The 22,354-nt window shown below is 39.3% G+C and overlaps 1 protein-coding gene across 11 annotated transcripts in view; it reads left to right on the top strand.

The window, feature by feature from the left end:
* Window positions 1-22,354, top strand: part of RGS6 (regulator of G protein signaling 6) — a 561,022-nt gene that overhangs the window by 32,556 nt on the left and 506,112 nt on the right. The window lies entirely within an intron of this gene.

The following is a 22,354-nucleotide window of genomic DNA, read 5'->3' as shown; positions in this document are numbered from 1 at the left end:
TTTAGAAGCCATGTTACCTGTTGTTTTAGTTATTTAAAGAAATGAGCACTAATCATTTGGTTTCTTGATTGAAAATATGCCTTGCTTTCCTCATGACAAAATTTGTGTGGAGAATATGTGATTGCATGGTATTTTCAGTATGAATAGTGAAATGTTTCAAAAGGTACTATGGGTCTCTTCAATAAGTCTATTAGGATGAAGGTATACTTACTGCAGTTAAACTTGGGACCTAGAATCATTTGTATCTAGTAATATGACTAACTAAAGCCTGGTTGTGTTTGAACCACTAGGCATTTATCTACTTACACACTCCCAGTGCTTTAAACTCATCTGGGCTATGACCAAGTCAAACTTCCTGGAGGACACGATCATGAGGATGTCAGAAAAGAATGCATCTCAGGGCCAGAGGCAATGCCAAACATTTACTCAGGACATCCTCTTGAAAGTGATTTATTCAAGCTTATAGCTATAAAATCAAATAAATTTTAGATGTCTTCAATTAAATTTACATTACAATGATACAAATGACACAAATAGTTATTTTATTTTTGTTTTCTTTTTCTCTTGTTTGTTGTTTCTTTTTCTCACTGGCAGACATTTTCAGTGTGAAATTTTGGCTTGGATTGTGTTGTGTTGATTCAGATGTTGACATTTAAAAAGCCAAATCTAGAGAAATGGAGTTTTTGGATAGACTTCTGAGTACTAAATAGGATGATTATGTCCATAATTTTGTTGTGACTTTTAAATGCCGTTCAGGATGGTAACCTTCTGACATATGAGTAACGATGGGTGGGTTTCTCAAGCCCATACCCTTTTAGAATGCTTTTCATTTCCTTCCCATATTTTCTCTATCATTAAGCGTGAGAAGTTGTACTTTTCAAAGACATGATTTATTTATTGACTTGAACTTTCTAATTTAGTTTTTCATCCTTCATATTCACATTTGGGATTGGAGGTGTGTATGAAAAATGTATTCATCACATTAAAAATCTATTTAAAACAAAACCTTAATTATTTATCAAGCTGCCCAGATCTATTAACGGTTTTTATATTCATGGAGCCAAAAGATCCTGGGTCATTGAGTTACCCAATATAGTAAGGGTATTTGAACCTGATTATTCGGGATACTTTATAAAAATTCTATCATTAAAGGAGACCCTTACCCAAAGATACTTTCATGGAATGGATTTGAACTGGGCCCTTTACTTTGAATTTTATCATGTTTGCAGGGGAATCTGATGCTTGCCTAAATTTGAAGTGCACTGAGCATCTTGTCCAATATCTGTGTAGGGTACACATGGCAAAGTCATGTGGAAGTTGGTGTTCCAAAGTGGGTTTTATATTTCACAACTTCTTTCAGTCTCTCAAGAGTATCAGGTTCTTGTCATAGAATTAGAATTAAAGGATTTTTGTGATTTCATTTTAATGGTTTTTCAACCGACATCCTCATACTATGGAAGAGAAAACTGAAGTATGAAAAGAATATTTTGTTTACATTGCTTTACAGTTACTCAGCAGTTTCCAGTGAAACCACGGTTGTGTCCAGCTAACCTGATGACACGCACTGGCATTGTTTCCACTATTATGTCATTAGTCAAGAATTCTCATTGCCACATGGCTGGGGCTCAGCAGCCACTGGTTAAATTAAATAAATTAAAAATATTGTATGGAACCTTTTTGTTTATTATATATATACACATTTTTTTAATCTTTGAAGATTTGACTTATGTTAACTTAGAGCATTTGTAATGTTCCAGCTTCCTTCTACTTGCCAGTACTTGAATAAAATTTTTCTGAAATGCTCACTTTCTTATATAACTAGGATATATTTTGAGAAGAGTAGGATGCTTTCTTCGGTTCTTCAAATGGTGTTAATAATGTCTCCTGACAAATTTCCAACTGGACTAGTAATTTTATTTGGTACAATTGTGGGCAATTGAATGGTAGGTTTAGAAACTGTAGCTAAACTCGGGTCAGGAGGCAGTACAGTGTGATTAAGGATGACAAAACAGGAAGCTAAACACTCAGGATATCTGGTCCCAGAACTCACACATACCACTTTATTACCCTGGGTGAGTTATATCATCTTCCAGGTTCTCTTTCTTATTTTGTCTTCCTCCTTTCTTCTTTTCTTCTTATCTTCCCAGTTATGAGCTATATTCTATGAAGGAAAATTCATTCAGCATTTATGTAAAATAGAAAAAAGCATAAAATGAATCCTTTACAGCCACCAAAATACCAATAAATAAAATATTACTTTGGCTTGATTTTTTCTTCTATATAGTGAAGTGACTAGATAATGCCACAAGTCTCTATGTAAGGATTTCAAAGTTTCATCCTGCAACTTCTGGTCTTCTAGAAGTTAATACTGAACTTAGTTAGATCAAAACTAAGTTCAAAACACCATTGTGAGGTTTTGTATGTGTTTGATGGTCTTTTGAACTTTAGTGGAAATATTTTAGTCAGTTACAAGCAAACTCAACTGAATTTAGATAAAACCCTACAGAATCAGGAATCAGAAGGAAAAGATTAGTTGTAATGATTCAACGATTAAAATATCTCCTTTACCTATGTTTCTTGCTTGTACAGTTACCATTTCTCAGTAATACATATTATGTAGGTTCCGGGAATTGTGTTTAAATAGCATCACAGCCCGTCGCCAGCAGTATTATGGAAAAAATAGGGGTTTTAGAAGAAGAAGAAGCCGCCATTGTACTTATATATTAATGTTCTTGTCTTTTAACTGCCTTGAGAGTGTCCTAGTGATTGACTCTATTTCTGCTGGGATTTGGGTCTAGCCTTTGTGTTGTTGTGTGATTCCCCAAGGGTCACCACTTCTAATAATCTAAGACCCTTGAATTCCTGGGCGGAAGTTGGTTCCAGAATATTTTCAGAAAATAAATGCAGTTTTAGTCCCATAGGCAGCAGTATGCAACGAAAAGGGGATAATGTGGTCTGGAAGAAGCAATGCAAGAAAGAAAGCTGGGAGGAACATGTTGCTTTGGAATTCATAGAAAGCAATTGTAGAGGCTGACACCACTGAAAATCAGGGAACCCACAGATACTGGTGACCAAAACATGAGAAGAATTAGAAACTGCATTTGTATTTCAGACACTATTATTAGCTGCCTAGGAAGACAAGATGAGTGCTAGTCCCTGGATAAATCCACAGGGCAGAGGGACAAAGATGTACTGAATGACGCAGTACCGGTAGACAAATGAAGGGGTCATGTGGTCTATATCTGAGAACGAATCAGAGTGACAATGACATTGATACAGCTTAAGCTTTTGAAAGATGAATAGCAATGAATTAGTAGAGTGGAGAAGAGAAAAGTGTAAAAGGCAGAATAACATGCCAAGGGATGAAGTTGTGATGTTTACTACATTCTGGAAAACAAGGGGCCATTTATTTGGAGGCAGGTTTCTGTGATGCAGGCTTGAGAAATAAAGCAGAATAGAAAGATTAGGAGCAGATCATAAAAGAGTTTTCACATCAAGCTGACTTTGGGCACTGAGTGGGTATCTTCCCCTGTACCTCCATCCTCGGGCACCATCCCCTCAGTCCCAAAGACTGCCCTGTACAAATCCATTTCCTTAACTTCCTGGACCTCTGGCTTTGGATTCTCTAACTTGGCTAAGAGAAGCCTGGAAAGGTGGGAGGGAGAGCAAGTACAAACTCAGAGCATTTTGTTATTTCAAAAAATCCATGTTTCATTGTCATTTTTGAAGACTGCTTTTATTTTTCAAGGTAAAGAATCGTGGATTGTCAGGCATTTTATTCCTACATCTTGATAATAACTTTTCTAGTCTTTTGACTTTCATTATTTCTGTTGGGAAGTTAGTTGTCAGTTTTAACTCTTTGAATATAATCTTTCTTTCTGTCTCTCTCTCTTTCTCTTTTTGTTTTTGACTGCTTTTACAGTTTCTTTCACTTGGAATTTAGAAGTTTAAGTACAAAATATTTTCCTTTAGATTTAGTCTCAGTAGTATTAACAACATCCCCCCTTTATTGAAGAAACATTACCTTGTGAAACTACTTAAGTTTCAAGTGATTATTTTTCTTTTATTTTCCCATTTTTATTGAGGAAACATTATTTCTGATACTTTAAATAATACTTTTATGAATAAATCATTCCAAAATTCCTGCTTCCCTCCACCAATGTCCTATGGAAACATTTCTTTTTAATTTGATGCTTAGAAGAATCTCAGCCATTAACTCTTCGAAAAATGATTACATCCTATTATCTCTTTTTTACCTGCTTGTCATTCTGTTTTATAAGTTATGATTTTTCTTCTGTGTTTATGTTCCTTTCTCTACTTTTAATTTTTTTTGCGTGTTTGTGTTTCAATATAGGTATTTTCTAATAAATTTATCTTCCATTTTACTAGTTTTTTCTAAACTGTATCTAATATGCAGTTAAGTAAATCCCATTGAGGTCATAACTTAATTGTTTCATAAGTTCTAAAATTTTATTTATTTTTTCATAGTTTTTATTGTCCTAATTAAAAAAATTTGTCATTTAATTCCTGAAGTGTATTAAAATTAGAGGTATTCTAAATTTATAACAGATACTTCAAATTATTATGGATAGGGTATCATTGAATATTATGGACAATGCAATGCTAGATTATTTTGTCTTTTTAAAAATGTCTAGTTCTTTTTTAAAAAATGAGTTCTAGGGCCAGAGAGATAATACAGTGGATAGTGTGCTTGCCTTGCATGCAACAGGCTTTAAGAAATGATACTTACAAGTTTCCCTCCTTCCAACCCCCATCCCCAATCTGCCTCTACAGCAGGCACTTTTCTTCTAGCAAAGGCATGGGTGTTGGAATATTCATCATCATCATCATCATCATCATCATCATCATCATCATCATCATCATCATCATCATCCCATTGATCGTCGAATTTCTCAAGCGGTCTCGATAACGTCTCCATTTGTCTTAGTCCTGAGATTTTAGCAGCCTCTCTCTGCTCATCCTTCCCAATGATGCCACATTGGAGGCTCTTTCAGGGCCAGGGGAATGAGACCCAGCTTGTTACTGGATTTGGCATATGAATACACCATGGGGAGTTTGCAGGGCTCTCCATGTGGGCAGGAAACTCTCGGTAGTTTTTTTTTTTTCTTTTTGGGTCACACCCAGCGATGCTCAGGGGTTACTCCTGGCTTTGCACTCAGGAATTACTCCTGGCGGTGCTTGGAGGACCAGATGGGATGCCGGGGATCGAACCCGGGTCAGCCGCGTGAAAGGCAAACGCCCTACCCGCTGTGCTATCGCTCCGGCCCCAACTCTCGGTAGTTTGTGAGGTTCTCCCAGAAGGAGAAATAGGCTATAAGATATCATGCGGCCGCAAATCTGCTGAGAGCTCCCGGGAGCTTGCTTTTAAGTCTCTGGATGCTGGCCATTGATGGGATCACACGATGCCGAGGGCAGTCCCTGGGTGTGACCGCCTAGCTACTGGGAAATGGGAAATCTGGGCAGAGGAGGCCCAATCCCGATTGAAACATTATATGACGAAAACCCAATCATAAACAAGTTTATAGGTGCATATCTCACAGTAATTTAATCACTGTCACTGTCATCTCATTGCTCATCAATTTGCTCGAGCAGGCACCAGTAACGTCTCCATTGTGAGACTTGTTACTTTTTTTGGCATATTGAATACGCCATGGGTAGTTTTCCATGCTTTGCTGTGCAGGCGGGATACTTTCAGTAGATTGCTGGGCTCTCCAAGAGAGGCGGAGGAATTGAACCCGGGTTGGCTGCATGCAAGGCAAGCGCCCTACCCACTATGCTATCGCTCTAGCCCTCAGTAATTTAATACAAAAAAATCAGAACCCTCTCCCCCCAACCCTCCTCCAAACCCAAGAAATAAAATATACTTCCCCTAGCGATTAATTTCTCTGAGATAAAGGGTGGTGGAGATAAAGGAAGGTGTGAAATCCACTAGTGTATTTGGGAAGCAGCATTGACTTATACAGTAAGAAAAAAAAGTATTTGAGGCTCATGTCCAGGATTTGGGTCTGCGGAATGGGTGGCTCCTGTCACTGGGATTAGCATAAGGAGAGAGACTCTAAAGAGTAATGTCATTACTATAATAGAATGACACCTACCATTCCCAATAGAATGACATGTAACATTCCCAGACTAGTCCTGCGAAATTCTGGAACAGTAGGCAACAAACAGGAAAATTACATGAAGTATACCTGAAAACAAGGTTTCTCTGGAGGAAATCTTACTTGGGCTGGAAGAAAAGAAGCAGCTTCTATGTGTCAGTCTAGTACATATGAGCACCTCTCGGCTAACTTTCTTGGACAATAATGCTGCAACAAATTCCCTCAAACCAGGAGGCTTAGCACAAGGCAATCTGGTCTCTCACAGCCCAGGGGGGTTAGAAGTGTGGAATCATGCTTCCCTGGAAAGCTCATGGGGAGAACCCTCGCTGCTTCCTCAGTCCTCATGGCCATCACTGTTACTTGTTTCTTGGCTTGTGGCTGCATCCCTGCAACACCTCTGTCTTCACTTCTGTCAGCATGTCAACTTCCAGGTTTTCACAGAATCTTCCTGAAAGCACTCAAGCCAGGGGATTTAAGGCCCACTCTTAAACAAACAGTCCCATGTAGACTATTTTCTTACTGATTCCATCTGCCATGACTCAGTTTCTGTGTGAGTTCCCATACACATGTACCCAGGGTTAGAATTTCAAAATATCTTTTAGGGAGGACACAGTACAAGTCACAATCATTTCTAATTGGTCTCTGCCTGAAATGTATGCTTCTGGCAAAAAAATAATTAAAAAATTTAATCAACATCTGTTTCTGGCCAGGTGCAGTACTTTATCCTCCACATACTGTTATGGGCAGAAGGGGTTAAAAAATAGTCTATCACAACTGATTCCTGTCCTGCAGACTTTACAGCCTGTGTAGCCCAAGAGTAGTGTAGGATTAAGGAAGATTCCTAGCACTTTTTGATTATCCTCTCAGATACAAACAAGCTACTGTGCAGGTGCACAGAGACATCAAATCATTACCAGAATAACTTGTTATGAAGGCTGTTCACCCTCTATTACAGGTAAGGAAGCAGAGGGGCAGACAGAGTCAATAACTGGCATTGGGACTTGCATCTTGGTTTGCTTTATTCCGAAGTCTGTGTGATTTTTAAATTGAATTATGTAAACCAAAAGGAAATATCAAGGTTGTTTGTGATTGATTATAGGAGCATTGGCGAGGCTGTACAGAAGGACAGGAACAAGAAATTTGCAGAGCGATGGCTTGCATTGCATCTTTAAGGAAGGGTAGGATTTGGTTTGGTAGAAAAGAGCCAAGAAAAGATTCTAGATGGTTGGAGTGGTGTGTGCAAATTTGTGTGGATAAGAAAGCATCAGATATATTTAAGAGACAGTGTGTTTTATAATACTAAATCTTGAAGTTGTATCCAGTATATTCATTCTTCATATGGACATCTTGAAATAAGGAAACACACCATTTTAAGTTCTGAAATTCACAGCATTGGGTATTGGTAAAGCTGAGCTTTCCTGACGACTGCTGTTTTTTCTCCTTTTCTTTAGAAAAATAACTATTTTTCATTTTAAAAGTAATAATTCAACTTAGAAAGAATCAAACCACAGAATTTTCAGGAATTCACATATCTTGACTTTACAAACATGGTTATAGTTTATATTGGAATCTGTGGTATATTTTCTTGTATCAATTTGTATCTGATATGAGTTATTCACTTAATGGGTGATCATGGTGGAGGCACTATTTTGTGTTTTGCTGCTGTGTGTCATCATAATCGTAATTTTATTTTTTTTCACTAGCGAGTTCTTCCAAACATACATTTATTTATTTATTTATTTAAATATTTTATTTTATTTTTTTTAAATTTTTTATTGAGTCACCATGTGGAAAGTTACAAAGTTTTCAGATTTAAATCTCAGTTATACAATGCTCGAATACCCATCCCTTCACCAGTGCTCATATTCCACCACCAAGAATCCCAGTATAGCTCCACCCCGCCCCCCACGCCCCTAACCCCCCCACCCTTAGCACCCCCCGCCTGTGTAACTAATAAATTTCACTTTACTTTCACTTTGATAATCGTAATTTTAAAAGTTGCATAATCCCAGTGGATAATGTGCAATTCTTTAAATTTTCAGTCTCTTATTTATTATTACTGACATTTAGACATCTTAAGTCAAAAGGCATGATTGATATCTCAACTGTATTGGTTCTGTATTAGTTTCTGGATATAGAAACTGGGCTTCTCTGGGCTGTGAAAATTCTGTGTCATTAAACTTCAGAGGAAAGAGCTTTCTAATTAGAGCCAGGTCGTGCTTCCCTCTCTCCTCTCAACACCATCTGTCTGACCAGCTTTGCAATAGTATCATTATCTTGAGTTCCTCAATGCTGGGATATTTGGAATTTATTCTTGATTTGTTTTTCTTTAAGAAACTAACTAAATAAGAATCACATTTCAACCTCTTTCCACTCCCTACTGCATTTTCCTGCCCGCTCCACGTCTGCCTACAGTTTAACCATGGGGTTGCTTCTTATAGTCTTAAGCTAAATACAAAAGCACAGTTCTGAGACGCAGCCAAGTTCTGTAGCCAAGTTTGAAGAAGAAAACTTTAAAACAGCTCTTCTGTCACACACTGGTGAGGGGAGGCAGCATGGCTATAAATAAGTTATATTCCATTTCTATCTCATCCTCTGCCATCCCTGTGGATGTTGGTTTCTGAGCGGATGGCCTCTCTGCTGCCCACTTGCTCCTGTTGAGCTTCCTTTGCTGGAGATCACCGGGCATGAGGAAGGGGTAGAACTCTCCTTTCATCCTTTGGGGTGAGGTGTAATGAGATAAAGTGCCAAGTTATCAGTAATTATACTTAGCTGCTGGCATTTTTGTTTGTTTGTTTGTTGGGGCCACATCTGGTGGTGCTCAGGGGTTAATTCCTGGCTCTGCACTCAGGAATCACTCCTTGTGGGCTTGGGGAACCATATGGGATTCTGGGGATTGAACCTGGATTGACTGCATGCAAGGCAAGCGCCCTCCCCATTGTACTATCACTCCAGCCTGACTATTGACATTTTAAATAGCAGCCCCTATTAGTTCCTTGTGGCTGCTCTAACAAAGTATCACAAATTTATTAGCTAAAACCAAAACAGAAATACATATTGTCTTACAGGTTGGGAGTCAGAGGTCTAAAATGATCTGGCAGGGCTATCTTCCTGCTGGAGGCTCTGGGGGAGAACCTATTTTCTTCTTTCCCTCCCCCTTCCTCCCCAAGCATCTAGAAGTTGCCCACATTCCTCAACAAACCTTTGACCTGAGCTTGGGGCATCTCCATCTCATCACTTCTAACTCTGACCTTCCTTCCTTCCTTTAGCAAAAACTTTTATTCACACGGACCCCACCAAGATACTCCAAGATAACTTGCCCATCTTAAAATCCTTAATGGATATGTATCTGCAAAGTCCCTTTTGCTTCCTTAAGGCCAATAGTCATGGTTTGGAAGTATTCAGCTAGAAACATTTTGGAGAGAGGCATTATTTTACTTCTTACACTCTAGCTGAGTAAAGGGAAGGGAAATGATTTTTTTCATTAAAAAATAATCTTTATTAGTGAATCACCGTGAGGTACAGTTACAAACTTATGAACTTTCGTGTTTGCATTTCGTTTACATCCCTCCACCAGTGCCCATTCTCCTCCACCAATGTTCTTAGTATCCCTCCCGCCACCCCACCCCACCCCAACCCCCCACCACCCCACCCTGCCTCTGCAGCAGGGCATTCCCTTTTGTTCTTTCTCTTTCACCCTGCCTCTGCAGCAGGGCATTCCCTTTTGTTCTTTCTCCTGTTGGATGTCATAGTTTGCAATGGAGGTATTGAGTGAATTCTATTTTTCTTTTCATAGTTAGAAAGGGGAGGTGCTGAAGGGTTATCCTTGAAGAATTTAGGGTGATAATTGTGTGGCAACCTAAATCGAACCTGTATGAAGAGATCCTTTTGCATTGGCTCAAGTGCATTTAAGAGCTGAATAGGGGTGTCCTTCTCCTGCTGGCAGTGGGGATGATCAGGCACCTAAAGTTAAAGACCCCCTTTCCCTCTGTGTTCCCAGATTAGACCCAGTTTGAGGTCTAGACAAGCACTTGCCCATGAGAGATCACAAGCAAGCAGGTTATTTAAAAGAAATGCAGAAAAGCTTTTGCTGGCATCCCCTACAGAGTGGCATTCTTGTAGGTCTCCTGTCATTTTATTTATGTAGTATTTTTTAATTGAATCACAGTGAGACACACAGATACAAAGGTGTTCGTGATTGGGTTTTAGTCATAGAGTTTCTCAATACCCATCCCTTCGCCTGTGTATGTTTTCGACCACCAATGCCCTTAGTTTCTCTCCTGCCACCACCCCCATCCCCCACCACCACCCTAACATGCCTCTATGGCAGGCACTTTTCTTCTCTCTCTCACTCTCTCTCATTCTCTCTCTTTCCCTCCCCCTCTCTCTGTCTCTCTCACTTTTTTTCTCCTTCTGGGCATTATGGTTTGCAATACAGGTACTGATAGGTTATCAGTAATATCCCTTTACCTAGTTTTAGCACTCAACTCTTGTCCAGAGTGATTATTTTCAACTATCATTGTCATAGTTGAAAATCATAGTTGAAAATCAGTTAGGATAGTTCCTATCCTAACTGCCTTCTCTCTCCCCTCCATGGACAGTAGAAACAAGGACCAGGAGGACTGGTCTCCTGTCTCTTCATATTTCAGATGATGTTAAAATTTTGGTATCAACTGTATCACTGTCATCCTGTTGCTCATAGATTTGCTTGAGCGGGCACCAGTAATGTCTCCAAGTGAGACTTGTTCTTACTGTTTTTGGCATATCGAATGCACCATGGGTAGCTTGCCAGGCTCTGCCGTGAGAGGAAAATTTGTGGTACTGAGTAATATTTTAATATGAACATTTTCATAGCTGGCTGGACAGTGGAGTAGAAGAATTGCCCTTCCACTGGGTTGATGCCATCCCAAAGAACCTGGCACCTTTCACTTTCCTCCCTGAGTACATGTGCCCTCTGCTCAAGGCTCTGCTGATACCCTGCTTTTACCCATTGAGTGGTGACATGGCTGACCAAAGGTACCCCCGTATGAGTGTTTATAGCCACCTTGCTGGATTTGACTGTTGGCATGACACAAGTTTGGGAGAGCAGTTGACCAGCCAACAACCTGCCCTCAGAGCCAGTCCAGAGGTTTTCAATCTTTGTACTGTTGCCAACTGATGCTGGTTCGAGCCTGGCTGTGCGTCCAGCCATTGAAAATCACGGGTAAAATCTGTCCGGCTGCTGGCTCTTGCACAGAACTTGAACTAAAGGTGAATTTTACATTTTGAAAGGGTTGGAAAAAATTGAAAGAGAACTTGTGTTCCATAATGTGTGAAAATGCTGTGAAATTCAAGTTTCAGTGTTCCTAAGTCAAGTTCTAGAGAAATACAGCACACCATTAATTTATCTGTTAGCTAGGGCTTTTATTGACTTTCATTGTGCTGCTTCAGAGTAGTGGAGTGATGGGGACGGAGACCGCGCAGCAAAGACTAAAATAGGTACTAGCTGGCCCCTTCCAGAGCAGCCTCTGTGTCATAGGATTAAGAAGAAATGGGCCCTAGAGGGGGGTTTGGTGCTTGATCGTTGTATGACTGAAACATAATCATGAAAGTTTCTAAGTCTGTAACTGTACCTCATGGTTATTCAATAAAAAACAAACAAACTGAGGCAGCTTCTGAAAACATCCATCCTAAGACATCATTTCTGTAGGAATCAAGATCCAGTAATGATGCCTGGTGCTGACTCATTCCCCAGAGCTCACAGAGTTAATTCTAACCAGGGACTGCATCTACCAGATGACTCAGAAACAAGAGCACACTCACATGCTAGGCATGGTCCCCAAGTGTGGCTGTTCAGTCACTGAATAATATGTTACCTTATTGGTGGATCTTTTACTAGTAGATTATTGAAGAGATTTTGTTTCCTATGTGCATTTTTTAAAAAAGAGCATGTTGAGTTGCTAGAGCTCTTGGTCTTTGTGTTTGAAATATTACGGTAGAGTGCCAGTTATCCCACTTTTCAGATGCAGTGTCCAAATGATTCTCATATTACCAGATTCCACCTGTCCAGGCAGGTGTTGGCCAGGATGTCAGCCATCCTTGACACAGGATGGCTCATGCTGACAGCACTTCTTGTTTGAATGGTGTGATGCTACCCACTCTGCCTGTGAGGAGGAGGTATGCACATGCTAGTGTGAAACACTTCCCACAGCTCTCTTCTTTTTGCAAGATCTAGCTGGGTCTGGCCAGCCACCTAGAGATTAGGTGAATTCTGGTAAATTCTCTTGGAGAGCAGGACTATCACAATCTTATAAACAAAACACTCTAATCACTGCATTGGAGTATTTAATCATCATTTTTTATGGATAAATATTTAGATTGTTTCCATATCTTTTCTATTGTAAATAACATTACAAAGAATATGGAAGTATAGAGTCACTTAGAGAAAATTATTTTGTTTCATATATATGAAACTATATTTTGAGAAAATGATTTTGTTTCCTATATATATAAAACAAAACCATTTTCTCAAAATTTGTACATAAATGCACACATATAATTTATATATATACATACGCACAAAAACACATATCCTGAAGTGAGATCATGGTATAGCTAGCCTGTGTAAATTATTTGAGGAATCTGTATACTGTGTCCCACAAGACCTGCTCTCATTCACACTATTACCAATAGAGAACAAGACTTCCCTTTCTTCACGTCCTTGCCAGCATTTGTTATTTCTGTTCTTTTTAGTAATAGTCATCTTAATAGGTATTAGGTCATATCTTTCTTGTAGTTTTGATTTGCACGCATGTTAACTAAATATGAAAATGAACTAAGTATCCATGGATGAAGAAAGAAAGTGTGGGCCATATTCATAATGGAATGTTATTCAGTCACAAAAAGGAAATAAATCCTGCCATTTACAACAACATGAGTGAAAACTAGGTACATCATGGTAAGTAAAATTGGTCAGACAACTCCACAAGAAGAAAACTGCCAACCTGATAAAAGAAATGGGGTGATGAAATGAACAGAAACTTTTCCAAAGAAGAAATCCGAATGGCTGAGAGGCACATGAGAAAATGTTCAACATCACTAATCATCAGGGAGATGCAGATCAAAACAACAAGGAGATACCATCTCACACCACAGAGACTGGCCCACATCTCAAAAAACATAAGCAACCGGTGTTGGCGTGGATGTGGGGAGAAAGGGACTCTTCTTCACTGCTGGTGGGAATGCCAACTGGTTCAGCCCTTTTGGAAAACAATATGGACGATTCTCAAAAAGTTAGAAATTGAGCCTCCATTTGACCCAGCAATACCACTCCTGGGAATATATCCCGGAGAGGCAAAAAGCTATAGTAGAGATGACATCTGCATTTCTATGTTCATTGCAGCACTGTTTACAATAGCCACAATATAGAAAAAACCAGAGTGCCAAAAACAGATGACTGGTTAAAGAAACTCTGGTATATCTATACAATGGAATACTACGTAGCTGTCAGAAAACATGAAGTCATGAAATTTGCATATAAGTGGATCAACATGGGAAGTATCATGATGAGTGAAATGAGTCAGAAAGAAAGAGACAGACATAGAAAGATTGCACTCATATGTGGAATATAAAGTAGCTGAGAGGTCCAAGCTTACAATGATGCAATTTCTGGCAGATATTTCTCTGGACTTAGTTACTAAAATACAGAAATCCATACCTGTGCGGCTGCTGGTGTGCCCTCTCGACCTCATATCTCTTCATTCTCAGCAATGGAAAACAAATTATCAAATGCTTTCTTCTCAGCAGGTCGACTTTAGGGGGGAGAAACTCCAAATCAATAATAGGAGTTTTTTGTTGAAATATTGAATATAATCAAAGTAATGTGAAAGTAAAGTAAAATTTTCCAGTTACACATGCGGGATGGGGGGCTGGGGAGGTGGGGGGAGGGGGGAGGTATACTGTGATTCTTGGTGGTGGAATATGTGCACTGGTGAAGGGATGGGTGTTCGAGCATTGTTTAACTGAGACTTAAACCTGAAAGCTTTGTAACTTTCCACATGGTGATTCAATAAAAGAGTAAATTTAAAAAATAAAATAAAGCAAGGATTGGAAGAAAAAAAATTGGTCAGACAGAGAAAGACAGATTCTATATGATCATATGATTCATATGAAGAATCTGAAAAACAGACCAACCTTGAATTCATAAAACTAAAAAGAAGAATAGTGGTTGCTATGGACTAGGAGAGGGGGAAATATGCAGATAAGTTGATAAGATGAATCAGTTCTGAAGAGTTAATGGAAAGTGTAATTAGTACTAATACTATATTTTATATTGAGATTGGCCAACATAGCAAATCTTAAGCATTCTCACTACACACAGTACATATAGCTACAGATGTGTTAGTTAACATGATTGTGTCAACTATTTCACAATGTGTGAATATATTGTCCCTTAGTTTACTTTTTTGTCCACACTGGAGAGATAGCTCAAAAGACTGAACACATGCTTTGTGTGCCAGAGCCCTGGGTTCAAGTCCCAGCACTGCACAATCCCCTACACACCAGCAGAAGTGGTCCACAAGCAGAGTCGGGTACTGCTAGGGGTTGCCCTCCTAATAAAAAGATGGATTTCTGCAAACTTCTGGAGCGTTCTAGCCCTAAATATACAGTTTTATTTGTAATTGTACCTCAGAATATCTGAGAAATGTTGACTTCCATTTTTTAGGTTTATTTCCCCGCCAACACTTCATATGTTTTATATATTGTGTTATATAATACTTAAAAATCCCGTGTGCTCTAAGTCATATACAGTTCTGCTCTGTAAATAAGGAATCTGAGAAGTGAAGGGGCATGTTTAGGGTCAATGCACATTAAGTGACAGAGCTAGACTTGTTGACTTTAGTTCTGGCATCCAAATCCAACTTCTCATGGCTTCTCTCTGAGGCAGTACCAAGGCCTTTCATCTCAGAGTCACATCATTCAGAGTCATCTAGCAAGGAACTATGTTCCCATTGATACAGTGGGTCTCTATGTTCATTTTGATGGGAGCTCCTAACTGACCTCCAAGACCAGTTTCACATTCTAGATGCGTTGGGATACAGCTTTCACATTGTGATTCTATTGAGTTATAAGGTACCATGGAATACCTTTCCCTTCCTCATCACTGCATCTGTTGCTTGCATTTCAGCCCAAACAAAACAAAACTAACAACGGATTTCCATTCATGTTCCCCTTACCACATGACTCCAAACAAAGAAGACTGTAATAATTGAAATGTGTTCTGCTTAGAGAAAAAGCTGAGAAATTGTAAAGAAATATATCATCAAAGGAGATAAGAGTTCTTTAGGACATGGGAATATATCATTAATCAGAACTGCTGCTTACACTGCACACGTTATTAAAACATTTTATTACACCACACACATTATTAACCACTCAAGCAAAATTATTAAACATTCAAGCAAAATCTTTAGACGTTGAGACGAAGATCATTCTTGAGTGCATTTGACTCCCTGTCCTGGATTTTTACCATTCTATGTATATCCCTTTTCAGTCTTCATCTTTGAAGTGATTTCCTTGGCCTGACACATGTATCTTTGACTTTGTCTTTTCTGCATGCTGTCTGGGGACAAATCCATTCTTTCTGATTAGGAATCCTCAAATTGCTATTTCCTTTCCAAATTCTAGACCAAAATTACATCTTCTTACATCTACTGCATCTCTTAAGTAGAAGGTGAGTCCTTTTGCTCTCCTAAAACAGTTCCTTCTCTGGGATTAAATGGATGGTATAGCTGCATCCACCCAGTTAGCACAGGAGCGAAAACTCCAGCCTTGCTCTCCTTGAAAGAATCACCTCTTCCTTTTCTAGGCCATGTAAAGTATGTATGTGTATGTGAGTGTGTTTTAGGCTTTGCATACACCTTCCCCTGTCTTTGTAAATACTTGGCACTAAGTTGGCAACAAAGAGATATTTGATGGGCATACCTATTGATTAGGCATCACTAAAAACATATCTCAGATAAGATTTGGTGCCTCATGACTTCTTACATTGGGTACATTGTGTAACTTGATCGTTGGTTCAGAGATGGGTAGTGTCTCTAGATGCTTTGAAAATTGACTTATATTTGGAATTATTAAACTTGGCTGCTCTCCATGTGTAATGCTTCTGCCATCACATCTTTCTTCTTGCTTGTTTGATTCCCTGTCCTCCATATTTCAAATTCATATCTGTGAAAGAATGAGAACTAAAGACCAATATCCAATTCATATTTTCTCACCAATTAAAAATACCTCTTGTCTTGTTCTATCATTAAACATGGTATTTGTCTTTTCTGTATGTCACCTTTATTTATTTTTTTTCTGAGTTAAACTTAGGGCTTTATTTTATTTATTTATTTTTAAAATTATTTATTTTATTGAATCACCATGTGGAAATCTACAAAGTTCTCAGGCTTATGTCTCAGTTATACAATGCTTGAACACCCGTCCCTTCACCAGTGCCCATGTTCCACTACCAAAAACCCCAGTATACCTCCCACCTTCCCGCCCCCCACCCCCGCCTGCATAGCTGATAAATTTCACTTCATTTTCTCTTTACCTTGATTACATTTCATATTTCAACACAAAACTCACTATTGTTGTTGGAGTTTCCCCCTAAAAAAGCAGCCCTACTGACAAGGAAGCATTTGATAATTAGTTTTCCATTGCTGAGAATGATGAGATATGAAGTCGCGCGGCTGCTATCGCGGCTGCGTGGTTTAGGATTTCTGTATTTTAGTATTTTAGTAATTAAGTTCAGGGAGATTTATGTTAGAAATTGCATCATTTCCCTTCCTGGGGCAGCATGGGGCAATGGCTTAGTTCACAGTCTAGAGACATGGCTGCAAGCAGTTGCTGGGACCAAAAGTAGTCTAGCTGGCCTCCAGATCATGGTCGATCAGCAGCAGAGCGGCCACACAAAAGTGTGGCCACTCCAGTCGAATCTTGGCGGAGCGCGCGTTGGTATCACCCCCAGCCCGAGATTGCCCACGCATCCCGCTGCTTCAAGTTCATAAATCTTTTTAATTTTTTTCTCCTTCCCGCGCCACCAAGTTCATACCTGCTTAATAGTCCTCATAATATGGCGGACGCCACACCGCTTCTTCCCCTCTATGTCACCTTTAAAGAGGAACTTTCCTTCTTATTCTGTGTCACTATTAAAATAGCTGCTTTCCTTCATTTCCTTCTAGATCTTAGAACAAAACAGTTCAACATATGTTGTTTAAAAAATAGTGATTATCGGTAAACACAAAGAAAAAATATTTTACTCCCACCCCTCACTCAGAACAAGTTTTTTCATTTTAAGTTAATGTTTAAAATAAAATTTTTGTATTTTATTTTTCCTATGAATATATTTTAACAAAAATGGAGACTTACTGTATATGCTTTTAGGACTTTAATTGAAACTATTCCCCACAGTAATAGATATCTAGAATCTCTATCATGGTTGGTAATCTTTTTCTATAAGGAATCAGAAGTAGTATGTAGGACATACTACTTCTGCTTAAACTATTAAGTTTTACTATTGCCATAAAAAAACAACCATAGACTATTTGTGAATTAATGTTTGAATAAAACTTTATTTTCTAAACAGTCGTGGGCCAAGTTTGACTCATGGACTGGGCTTCAGTTTGATTATGCCTACACAGCAGTTTTAAATATTTTTACCCCTGGGAACTAATACCAGTTGAAATCCACTACTCTAAAATATAATTAAAAAATATAAGTATTTGGTCTATTGTCAAAAGTAGTTAAGGTGTTTGGGAACACCCTGGGGAGTTCAGGGCCAGTGTTGCAGCCTAATGGTTTCAGGTTCAGGCTCTGGTGCTTGAAGCCACACTCAGTGGTGCTTAGGAGTAAAGGACACAGTGTGAAGGATGAAACTAAGGACCTTTGCACATGTCAGGCTTATGCTCTACCACTTGAGCTATGTTGCTTGCCCTAGAGAATATATTTTTAGTGACTAAACAGTAATCTACTTTATAAATATAGCATTATTTACTGGACCAAGCATAATAATATCTAATCATGCTTGATGTTTTATGTTGAATTTGGTACATTGCTGGTTTTTATCTATTTACTTTTTTTTTAACTTTTCCTGTCCCAAACCCTATGAAATAGAAAAGATAAGATGTAGATTTGCTTTAATTTTAGAGGTCAAGCTTTCAAATACTCATTTAATTACATTGGTGATTATTTCTTTAAGATAAATTCCCAGAATTGAGATAATAAGTACAATTTAGGGTTTTTGATCTGTACTGCCAAGGTGACATGTATGACTAAGTTATATTTTCTGGTTGGAACATAAGAGCTGTGATCCTAACAACCATACTGATCACGGATATTCTACTAAAGCTCTGTGATAATAGGTAATAATGAAATTCAAGCCTCCTCATTATTTAAAACAATTAAAAATTATAAATGCAGGTGAAATATCTTCCATTTTTTCTTAGGTAATTTCTCCTTCATGTTCTTACTCGATTATTGTACAAAAACGTTTTTCTTTTCTATTGATTTGCTTTTCATATGAGGAACTCATTTGAGTTTATAGTATATTGTTGTTTGAAAATGAGTCATTTACTTTAAAGAGCTATTGTCTTTACAGTTGATGAGGTTAAGCAGAAAAGTATTGGTTCAATATAAAAGCACTAGTCATACATCTGGAATTAAGAACAAACAAACAATGAAAATGAAATGAAATGAAAATACTATTAGGACTATTTGGAAGGAGTGAGCTTATTTCTGTTGGGAACTTGTCCTTTTAGTTTCCATCTCTTAATCACTAGGTTTTGTGACATTTAACTGAAATTTCTGCTTAGTTGTTATCATGGCAACACTTTTTAGCTGCCATGAATGACACATGCTAGGGGAAAATAGTTTTTAGTGAATGACTTTTAGAGGCAATACATGATCCAATATAAATTAATGACTGATACTGTAGCACTGTAGCACTGTCGTCCCATTGTTCATCGACTTGCTCGAGCGGGCACCAGTAATGTTTCCATTGTGAGACTTGTTATTGTTTTTGGCATATCAAATACGCCATGGGTAGCTTTCTGGGCTCTCCAAGAGGGGCGGAGGAATTGAACCCCTTCGGCCGCATGCAAGGCAAATGCCCTACCCGCTGTGATAATAATAACATATAGTAATCACTGTCACTATCACTGTCATCCCATTGTTCATAGATTTGCTTGAGTGGGTGCCAGTAACATCTCCAATTGTCCTAGCCTTGAGATTTTAGCTTTACTCATCTTTATTCATCTTTACTCATCTTTCCCAACGGTGCCACATTGGAGGCTCTTTCAAGGTCAGGGGAATGAGAGCCATCATTGTTACTGTTTTTGGCATATCAAATACAACACGGGGAACTTGCCAGGCTCTGCCATGTGGGCAGGATACTCTCGGTAGCTTGCCAAGTTCTCCGAGAGGGAGGACTAGACAATAAGAGATCGCACAGCCACAAATGTGGCCACGTGCTTCAGGGAGCTTTGTTTTATAGTCTCTGGATCTTGGCTGTTGATGGGATTACATGGAGCCGGGGGCAGTTTATGGGTGTGACTACCTAGCTACTGGAAGATGGGGGCTCTGGGTAGAGAAGGCCCAGTCCTGATCCAAGCAGGCTTGGAGATCTCAGCCCCGGGTCCCGCACACCTGGGGTCCTCTGACAGTTCCTTCATGCATGAGGCTCGTTTGAACGTGTGGAGAGTGGCCTTGAGCATGGCTGTGGCTGGGTTCTGGAGGTCTTCGGCTGCTGGGGCTCTGCTCGGGCCAAGGAGGGAAACTCAACCCACCCCCCTTCGAAGGGCCCCGGTGAAGACAGCCAGACTCGAGGGCAGGAGACTCTGTGTTGCTCTCTTCTGGGAGCTTTATTTTATAGTTTCCTAGAGGGACAGAGGAATCGAGCTTGGGTTGGCCACGTGCAAGGCAAACGCCCTACCCTCTGTGATAATAACAACATACAGTAATAATGATAATAAAATTGAAATTAATAGTTACTTTCTGCTGATCACTTAGCATGTTCTATACACAGTGTTTTCCATTGTTTCATTTCATATTCGCTGTAATCCTAGCCCTTATGAATGGTAAATAGTGGAGCTTACCTTTGGCCCTAATGCTCTACTTTCTTTTTTTTTCTTTTTCTTTTTGCTTTTTGGGTCACACCTGGCGATGCACAGGGGTTACTCCTGGCTCTGCACTCAGGAATTACTCCTGGCGGTGCTCAGGGGACCATATGGGATGCTGGGAATCGAACCCGGGTCGGCCGCAAGCAAGGCAAATGCCCTACCCGCTGTGCTATCGCTCCGGCCCCTAATGCTCTACTTTCTGAGTCCTGCAGGTTTATTACATATTGTTGCATATGACACTGTGTTATACGTTGACTTCAATAATATCTGCATGCTTGATGAATACCATAATTGTTAAAGTTGAAGTGAGAACTACTTGATTAAGATAACATTTGCTCAGTGCTGGGTAGATATATAGTTATAAATTTATCATCTTGATGAGTTGATTCCTTTATTATTGTAAAAGACCTTTTTTGTGTCTTACATAGTTCTTTTTTAAAAAAAATTCATTTAGTTTAACATGAATCATAGTGAGGTAGAGTTACAGACTTACAAACTTTCGTGCTTACGTTTTAGTCATACAATGATCGAGTACCCATCCCTCCACCAGTGCCCATTTTCTACTACCAAGTGTCCTAGTATCCTTCCCACCCTCACCCATTCTCCCCCATCCCACCCCGCCTCTGTAGCAGGGCATTCCCTTTTGCTCTCTCTCTCCTTTGGGGTGTTGTGGTTTGCAGTATAGGTATTGAATGGCCATCATGTGTCTTACATAGTTCTTGACCTAAATTCTATCTGACATCTCTGTATCACTGTATCACTGTCATCCTGTTATTGATCTATTTGCTTGAGCGGGCGCCAGTAGCATTTCCATTTGTCCCTGCCAGTGAAGCCAAACAGCGTATTGGGGGCTCTTTCAGGATCAGAGAAATGAGGACCGTCATTGTTACCGTCTTTGGCATAACGAGTATGCCACAGGTAGCTTGCCAGGCTCTGCCGTGCAGGCCAGATACTCTTGATAGCTTGCCAGGCTCTCTGAGAGGGATGGAGGCTTTTGGGGCGGCCTCTGCTTGCAATTATGACTGTGTTTTAATCATTTTTGTTTTCTTGATATTTAAATGGCAATGGGTACAAGTATAAATACATTTGGTTGAAAAAAAACAAAAGTAACTTGTTTGCAAAAATTAATTTTCTACTTAAATTATTTTAAGTAATATTTGTAACTATATCAAGATTCTATCAGAGTAAGAGAAACAGTCCTCATTTAAGTTTTTTTTTGTTTGTTGGTTTTTTTTTTTTTTTTTTGCTTTTTTTGGGTCACACCCGGTGATGCGCAGGGGTCACTCCTGGATCATGCACTCAGGAATTACTCCTAGTGGAGCTTGGGGGACCATATGGAATGCTGGGAATTGAACCCAGGTCTGCTTCATGCAAGGCAAATGCCCTACTTGCTGTGCTATGGCTCCAGCCCCTGTTTTTTTAATTGTATATGATATATTGTTTATGTTGATTATTATGTAAGTATATTCTATAATATCAGTAACTGGGTTAATCTATAATTATTATCACTGTGCAAAAATTAAAATGAATTATATTATGTATTGTTAAGATTTCATTTTTCTCTATTAAAATTGGGGCTGGAGTGATAGCACAGCGGGTATGGCATTTGCCTGGCATGCGGCTGACCCGGGTTCGATTCCCAGCATCCCATATGGTCCCCTGAGCACCGCCAGGGGTGATTCCTGAGTGCAGATGTGCCAGGAGTAACACCTATGCATCGCCAGGTGTGACCCAAAAAAGGAAAAAAACTAAAAGAATAAAATATTCAATAACATATTGTTTGAATATTCTAAAAGTAAATATCATGGTTCACAAAATTAAAAAAAGATTTCATTTTTCTCCTTAAAGGACTGGAGTGATAGCACAGCAGGTAGGGAGTTTGCCTTGCACGCAGCCGACCCGGGTTCCGTTCCTCTGTCCCTCTCTGAGAGCCTGGCAAGCTACCAAGAGTATGCCACCCACAAGGCAGAGCCGGGCAAGCTCCCTGTGGCCTATTCCATATGCCAAAAACAGTAACAAGTTGTCTCACAATGGAGACGTTGCTGGTGCCTGCTCGAGCAAATCGATGAACAACAGGATGACAGTGCTACAGTG

The sequence above is a fragment of the Sorex araneus genome, chromosome 3 (genome assembly GCF_027595985.1).
Source record: "Sorex araneus isolate mSorAra2 chromosome 3, mSorAra2.pri, whole genome shotgun sequence".
In the NCBI taxonomy this organism is placed as follows: Eukaryota; Metazoa; Chordata; class Mammalia; order Eulipotyphla; family Soricidae; genus Sorex; species Sorex araneus.
This window is presented reverse-complemented; position numbering and strand designations above follow the sequence as displayed.